Source organism: Salvelinus namaycush, unplaced genomic scaffold (assembly GCF_016432855.1).
Source record: "Salvelinus namaycush isolate Seneca unplaced genomic scaffold, SaNama_1.0 Scaffold11, whole genome shotgun sequence".
NCBI lineage: Eukaryota > Metazoa > Chordata > Actinopteri > Salmoniformes > Salmonidae > Salvelinus > Salvelinus namaycush.
Window position 1 is genome coordinate 975,775 of NW_024057786.1, and position 6,552 is coordinate 982,326.

The window sequence follows — 6,552 nt, forward strand, 5'->3', positions numbered from 1 at the left end:
AATGAAATGGATCCAGGTTCCATTTATTCTACAATAGATTTACTGCCTGTGGAACACTTCTCCAAAGTGTCTGAAATCAAGATGACTGCAGGTCTGAATCCCAAACTAATGGGGGGAAATGGCTCCATCTAATAAGATGGTATTTAGAGGTATGAACCTTTCTATTGGGGTGAACCATCCCCTTAACATACAGGACCAGTCAAAAGTTTGGACACATCTACTCATTCAAGGGTGTTTCTTTACAGTGGGGCAAACAAGTATTTAGTCAGCCACCAAACAGGGAGGGACTAACTGAAGAAAATGAACTGAAACATCGAGGGACTAACTGAGCAAGAAATGTTTTCAATGTTTGTACTTTTAGGACTTTTCTACTGGTTCCATTATAACAAACTCAATCAAGCACTGCTTATTGTTCGGTTCTGAGTGAACCTGTTAAAACTCACGGACGTTAAGACTCCTGTCTAAACATATTACTAGGCAGGAAGTGAAGTTATACAGGCCTCAAACTGTTCCATCTCCCTTAAGCTGACCTGTCCTGACCTCAACCCCCTTCCTCACTGATCCACAGCTCTGCATCCTTATCAGTGCCTGTCAACATGTGATGATCTTTTCTTCACTCAGTACATTCCTGGTTAACTGCCTCCACCAGATACATTCCTCCTACAGATACTAACTTCTGAGACTCTCTAGACCACTCAGTGTTTCAATAGGATACCTGATAATTAACACTGGTCCAAGTTTAGGAGTCACAACCCAGAATCCATCAGTCCCCCGTTCTGAACATTTAACTCCATACTGTTCAACATTACATAAACCTGGAAATAACTTATAAATGAACAAACAGTGATAAAACATTTAACAAAAAAAATGAAACATAATTAGCACTAACGTTCACAGTGTCCAACTCCGAGACTTAAGGCCTCTGTTCTATAATCACACCGTGAACACTCTGATATCTGTTTCTCATAGAACCCTGATAATAACGTGTCGTCTGGACCTCTTCCTCCTGTTGAACTTCCTCCTGAGAGAGTGACGGCACAGGACTTGAAACGCAACGAGAAACACACAACATAACACTACTAACAACATGGTAAGCTATGCATCATTTTATATGCTACGAGAAACACACAACATAACACTACTAACAACATGGTAAGCTATGCATAATTTTATATGCTACGAGAAACACACAACATAATACTACTAACAACATGGTAAGCTATGCATCATTTTATATGCAATGAGAAACACACAACATAACACTACTAACAACATGGTAAGCTATGCATCATTTTATATGCAATGAGAAACACACAACATAACACTACTAACAACATGGTAAGCTATGCATCATTTTATATGCAATGAGAAACACACAACATAACACTACTAACAACATGGTAAGCTATGCATCATTTAATATGCAACGAGAAACACACAACATAACACTACTAACAACATGGTAAGATATGTATCATTTAATATGCAACGAGAAACACACAACATAACACTACTAACAACATGGTAAGCTATGCATCATTTAATATGCAACGAGAAACACACAACATAACACTACTAACAACATGGTAAGCTATGCATCATTTAATATGCTACGAGAAACACACAGCATAACACTACTGACAACATGGTAAGCTATGCATCATTTAATATGCAAAGAAAAACCAAAGTCTGATAACATGACATTTCCCAGTCTCTCGTCGCCTGACTCTGCCTTCAGGACACTTTCCTGCTGAGGTTGGTCCTAAAAAGCTTCTGCTTCCACCCAGTCTTCCCCGTCAGACCCCCGGATCCAAGAGGTCTTCCCAAGACATGTCATTCTCTCTTCGTTCCCCATCTCCTTCCTCCTCCATTGTCATCTGAAAGGCATGTGCATATCCCTAATCAACGCTACATCCTCTTGAGGTAACTCAGCACTGTATATGCTCTCACATCGATGCCTTCAACATGTTGTTTAGAGTACAAATACCCCAACATCTATCCTTTCATCTGATGCATTAACCAATAAAACAGCTAACCCAACCCATCTATGATGTTAAAGTAGTTCCCAGACCAACCCATCTATGATGTTAAAGTAGTTCCCAGACCAACCCATCTATGATGTTAAAGTAGTTCCCAGACCAACCCATCTATGATGTTAAAGTAGTTCCCAGACCAACCCATCTATGATGTTAAAGTAGCTCCCAGACCAACCCATCTATGATGTTAAAGTAGCTCCCAGACCAACCCATCTATGATGTTAAAGTAGTTCCCAGACCAACCCATCTATGATGTTAAAGTAGTTCCCAGACCATCTATGATGTTAAAGTAGTTCCCAGACCAACCCATCTATGATGTTAAAGTAGTTCCCAGACCAACCCATCTATGATGTTAAAGTAGTTCCCAGACCAACCCATCTATGATGTTAAAGTAGTTCCCAGACCATCTATGATGTTAAAGTAGCTCCCAGACCAACCCATCTATGATGTTAAAGTAGTTCCCAGACCAACCCATCTATGATGTTAAAGTAGCTCCCAGACCAACCCATCTATGATGTTAAAGTAGCTCCCAGACCAACCCATCTATGATGTTAAAGTAGCTCCCAGACCAACCCATCTATGATGTTAAAGTAGCTCCCAGACCAACCCATCTATGATGTTAAAGTAGCTCCCAGACCAACCCATCTATGATGTTAAAGTAGCTCCCAGACCAACCCATCTATGATGTTAAAGTAGCTCCCAGACCAACCCATCTATGATGTTAAAGTAGCTCCCAGACCAACCCATCTATGATGTTAAAGTAGTTCCCAGACCAACCCATCTATGATGTTAAAGTAGCTCCCAGACCAACCCATCTATGATGTTAAAGTAGTTCCCAGACCAACCCATCTATGATGTTAAAGTAGTTCCCAGACCATCTATGATGTTAAAGTAGCTCCCAGACCAACCCATCTATGATGTTAAAGTAGTTCCCAGACCAACCCATCTATGATGTTAAAGTAGTTCCCAGACCAACCCATCTATGATGTTAAAGTAGTTCCCAGACCAACCCATCTATGATGTTAAAGTAGCTCCCAGACCAACCCATCTATGATGTTAAAGTAGTTCCCAGACCAACCCAACTATGATGTTAAAGTAGTCCCCAGACCATCCCATCTAGGATGTTAAAGTAGTTCCCAGACCAACCCATCTATGATGTTAAAGTAGTCCCCAGACCAACCCATCTATGATGTTAAAGTAGTCCCCAGACCAACCCATCTATGATGTTAAAGTAGCTCCCAGACCAACCCATCTATGATGTTAAAGTAGTTCCCAGACCAACCCATTTATGATGTTAAAGTAGTTCCCAGACCATCCCATCTATGGTGGTAAAGTAGTTCCCAGACCAACCCATCTATGATGTTAAAGTAGTTCCCAGACCAACCCATCTATGGTGTTAAAGTAGCTCCCAGACCAACCCATCTATGGTGTTAAAGTAGTTCCCAGACCAACCCATCTATGGTGGTAAAGTAGTTCCCAGACCAACCCATCTATGATGTTAAAGTAGTTCCCAGACCAACCCATCTATGGTGTTAAAGTAGCTCCCAGACCAACCCATCTATGGTGTTAAAGTAGTTCCCAGACCAACCCATCTATGATGTTAAAGTAGTTCCCAGACCAACCCATCTATGGTGTTAAAGTAGTTCCCAGACCAACCCATCTATGGTGGTAAAGTAGTTCCCAGACCAACCCATCTATGATGTTAAAGTAGTTCCCAGACCAACCCATCTATGATGTTAAAGTAGCTCCCAGACCAACCCATCTATGATGTTAAAGTAGTTCCCAGACCAACCCATCTATGATGTTAAAGTAGTTCCCAGACCAACCCATCTATGATGTTAAAGTAGTCCCCAGACCAACCCATCTATGATGTTAAAGTAGTCCCCAGACCAACCCATCTATGATGTTAAAGTAGTCCCCAGACCAACCCATCTATGGTGTTAAAGTAGTTCCCAGACCAACCCATCTATGATGTTAAAGTAGTCCCCAGACCAACCCATCTCTGATGGTAAAGTAGTCCCCAGACCAACCCATCTGTGATGTTAAAGTAGTTCCCAGACCAACCCATCTATGATGTTAAAGTAGTTCCCAGACCAACCCATCTATGATGTTAAAGTAGCTCCCAGACCAACCCATCTATGATGTTAAAGTAGTTCCCAGACCAACCCATCTATGATGTTAAAGTAGTTCCCAGACCAACCCATCTATGTTAAAGTAGTTCCCAGACCAACCCATCTATGATGTTAAAGTAGTTCCCAGACCAACCCATCTATGATGTTAAAGTAGCTCCCAGACCAACCCATCTATGATGTTAAAGTAGTTCCCAGACCAACCCATCTATGTTAAAGTAGTTCCCAGACCAACCCATCTATGATGTTAAAGTAGTTCCCAGACCAACCCATCTATGATGTTAAAGTAGTTCCCAGACCAACCCATCTATGATGTTAAAGTAGTTCCCAGACCAACCCATCTATGATGTTAAAGTAGTTCCCAGACCAACCCATCTATGATGTTAAAGTAGTTCCCAGACCAACCCATCTATGATGTTAAAGTAGTTCCCAGACCATCCCATCTATGATGTTAAAGTAGTTCCCAGACCAACCCATCTATGATGTTAAAGTAGTTCCCAGACCAACCCATCTATGATGTTAAAGTAGTTCCCAGACCAACCCATCTATGATGTTAAAGTAGTTCCCAGACCAACCCATCTATGATGTTAAAGTAGTTCCCAGACCATCCCATCTATGATGTTAAAGTAGTTCCCAGACCAACCCATCTATGGTGTTAAAGTAGTTCCCAGACCAACCCATCTATGATGTTAAAGTAGTTCCCAGACCAACCCATCTATGATGTTAAAGTAGTTCCCAGACCAACCCATCTATGATGTTAAAGTAGTTCCCAGACCGACCCATCTATGATGTTAAAGTAGTTCCCAGACCAACCCATCTATGATGTTAAAGTAGTTCCCAGACCAACCCATCTATGATGTTAAAGTAGTTCCCAGACCATCTATGATGTTAAAGTAGTTCCCAGACCAACCCATCTATGATGTTAAAGTAGTCCCCAGACCAACCCATCTATGATGTTAAAGTAGTTCCCAGACCAACCCATCTATGATGTTAAAGTAGTTCCCAGACCAACCCATCTATGATGTTAAAGTAGTTCCCAGACCATATATGATGTTAAAGTAGCTCCCAGACCAACCCATCTATGATGTTAAAGTAGTTCCCAGACCAACCCATCTATGATGTTAAAGTAGCTCCCAGACCAACCCATCTATGATGTTAAAGTAGCTCCCAGACCAACCCATCTATGATGTTAAAGTAGCTTCCAGACCAACCCATCTATGATGTTAAAGTAGTTCCCAGACCAACCCATCTATGATGTTAAAGTAGTCCCCAGACCAACCCATCTATGATGTTAAAGTAGTTCACAGACCAACCCAACTATGATGTTAAAGTAGTTCCCAGACCAACCCATCTATGATGTTAAAGTAGTTCCCAGACCAACCCATCTATGATGTTAAAGTAGTTCCCAGACCAACCCATCTATGATGTTAAAGTAGTCCCCAGACCAACCCATCTATGATGTTAAAGTAGTTCACAGACCAACCCAACTATGATGTTAAAGTAGCTCCCAGACCAACCCATCTATGATGTTAAAGTAGTTCCCAGACCAACCCATCTATGATGTTAAAGTAGTTCCCAGACCAACCCATCTATGATGTTAAAGTAGTTCCCAGACCAACCCATCTATGATGTTAAAGTAGTTCCCAGACCAACCCATCTATGATGTTAAAGTAGTTCCCAGACCAACCCATCTATGATGTTAAAGTAGTTCACAGACCAACCCATCTATGATGTTAAAGTAGTTCCCAGATCAACCCATCTATGATGTTAAAGTAGTTCCCAGACCAACCCATCTATGATGTTAAAGTAGTTCCCAGACCAACCCATCTATGATGTTAAAGTAGCTCCCAGACCAACCCATCTATGATGTTAAAGTAGTTCCCAGACCAACCCATCTATGATGTTAAAGTAGCTCCCAGACCAACCCATCTATGATGTTAAAGTAGTTCACAGACCAACCCATCTATGATGTTAAAGTAGTTCCCAGATCAACCCATCTATGATGTTAAAGTAGTTCCCAGACCAACCCAACTATGATGTTAAAGTAGTTCCCAGACCATCTATGATGTTAAAGTAGTTCCCAGATCAACCCATCTATGATGTTAAAGTAGTTCCCAGACCAACCCAACTATGATGTTAAAGTAGTTCCCAGACCATCTATGATGTTAAAGTAGTTCCCAGACCAACCCAACTATGATGTTAAAGTAGTTCCCAGACCAACCCATCTATAATGTTAAAGTAGTTCCCAAACCAACCCATCTATGATGTTAAAGTAGTTCCCAGACCAACCCATCTATGATGTTAAAGTAGTTCCCAGACCAACCCATCTATGATGTTAAAGTAGTTCCCAGACCAACCCATCTATGATGTTAAAGTAGTTCCCAGAC